Raw genomic sequence first — 1,769 nt, forward strand, 5'->3', positions numbered from 1 at the left:
CTTCAATTTCCTGGAAAATCTTAAAAATGTTGGAAGCAGTTCCATTTTAAAGGTTTGAAACAGTTCACTATTGAATCCATCTGGGCCATGGATTCTGTTTGCAGGGATACTTTTGACCATCATTTCAATTTCCTTGGTAGTGATAGGTTAAAGTATTCCAAATCATCTTGGTTCAGCCTTGGGAGGTAATTGGAATCCAATAATTTATCAATTTTTTCAAGATTCTCTCATTTCCTGCTGCAAAGATTCTCAAAATAATCTCTGATGATCCTATGGATTTCTGTACTTTCTATTAGGACACCCCACTTTGCATTTCTGATTCGATTTATTAAAATTCTTTCTCTTTGTTTCTTTGAGAGGCTTCTCATGGTTTATTGATCTTATTTATTTTCTCAAAGAATCAGCTTTTTCTTTTATTGGTCTTTTGGATTCTATTTTGGGATTCTAGCTCATTGATGTCTGGTACAAGTTTTATTATTTCCTCCCTCCAGCCTAGTTTGGACTACTTTTGTTGGTCATTTTCCAAAATCTTGAGATCTAATTTATTCATGTAGGCCCTTTCTTTCTTCCTGATGAATTCTGGCAGAGCTATAATCTTTCCTCTTAACACTGCTTTTGCTGTGTCCCACAAGTTATGGTAGCTTGTGTCCTCATTCTCATTTGTTTCTGGAAACTTTTTATTTCCTCTTTGATATCTTCTCTAAGCCAATGGTTGTTCATTACTTCCATTAAAGAAAATATTTCCTTGCTGAGCTTCAGTCTGTTTGATCTATGGAGACGTGACAAAGAAGTGTTGAAATCTCCTTCTAGTATTGTGTTGCTATCAATGTTTTTCTATAAGTCAATTAGAAGTTGTTTTTAAGTATTTTGCTGGTCTGTCATTAGGATCATATACATTGAGGAGGGTGAGTTCTTTCTGATGTACATATCCCATGACCACAAAGAAATGACTTTCACTGTCTCTGATAACCTTTAGCCTGAAGTCCATGTGGTCTGATACTAGTATGGCCACTCCAGCTTTGTGGAGGTGATATTTTCTTGAAATCTTGTTTCCCAGACTTTTACCTTTAGCCCATGGGTGCTTTGATTGTTCAGATGTGTTTCCTGAAGGCAGCAGAATGAATGTTGGTTTCAGTTTTCTAATTCATCTTTCCATTCTGTGCCTCTGAATTGGCACATTTAGTCCATTGACATTGAGAGAGATTTTTGTGATTGGGATTTGTGCTCTCTTTATGTAGAATTTTTGTACTTGTGGGGATTGTCTTAGCTTAAAGTAGACCTGTTCATTCTTCTTGCAACAAAAATATGGAATGCTTTACAAGTTTGCATATCATCTCTGTGCAAGGACCATGCTCATCATTTTATCATTTCAATTTTAGTATATGTGTTAAACTTAGTAGGAGTTAATTTTTCCATATTTTTCTCTTCTTATTACTTTGAGTGTTGTCCTTCCTCACTCCTATGGCAGACAATGATTCCTAATCAAGGAATGTATTTCAAAGCAGCATGAATAAATAGATTTAGAAATTTAATGTCCCAGAAAGAAAAATATGGTTTTTACCATATTATCTTTTACCATACCCTAGGCATCAGTTTTACAAAATAATTCTTTTGGAAGATGGGATATGAGTTTGTTTAATGTCGTTCCCTGAAACCTTAATTAAGACCATTAAACTAGAGCCTTTTGCTTTTCTCGCCTCAGTCTCGTGTACATCTCCAGGAAAAGGTGGATGGTGTTGTCTGCACTTTGACCACCTTGAATGTATGTA

At 35.3% G+C, this 1,769-nt stretch overlaps 1 pseudogene; it reads right to left on the reverse strand.

The window, feature by feature from the left end:
- Positions 1–1,299: 1,299 nt before the first annotated feature.
- Positions 1,300–1,393, reverse strand: LOC130033819 (uncharacterized; annotated as a pseudogene).
- Between the last annotated feature and the right edge of the window lie 376 nt (positions 1,394–1,769).

The sequence above is a fragment of the Sorex fumeus genome, unplaced genomic scaffold (genome assembly GCF_029834395.1).
Source record: "Sorex fumeus unplaced genomic scaffold, SorFum_2.1 ptg000054l, whole genome shotgun sequence".
NCBI lineage: Eukaryota > Metazoa > Chordata > Mammalia > Eulipotyphla > Soricidae > Sorex > Sorex fumeus.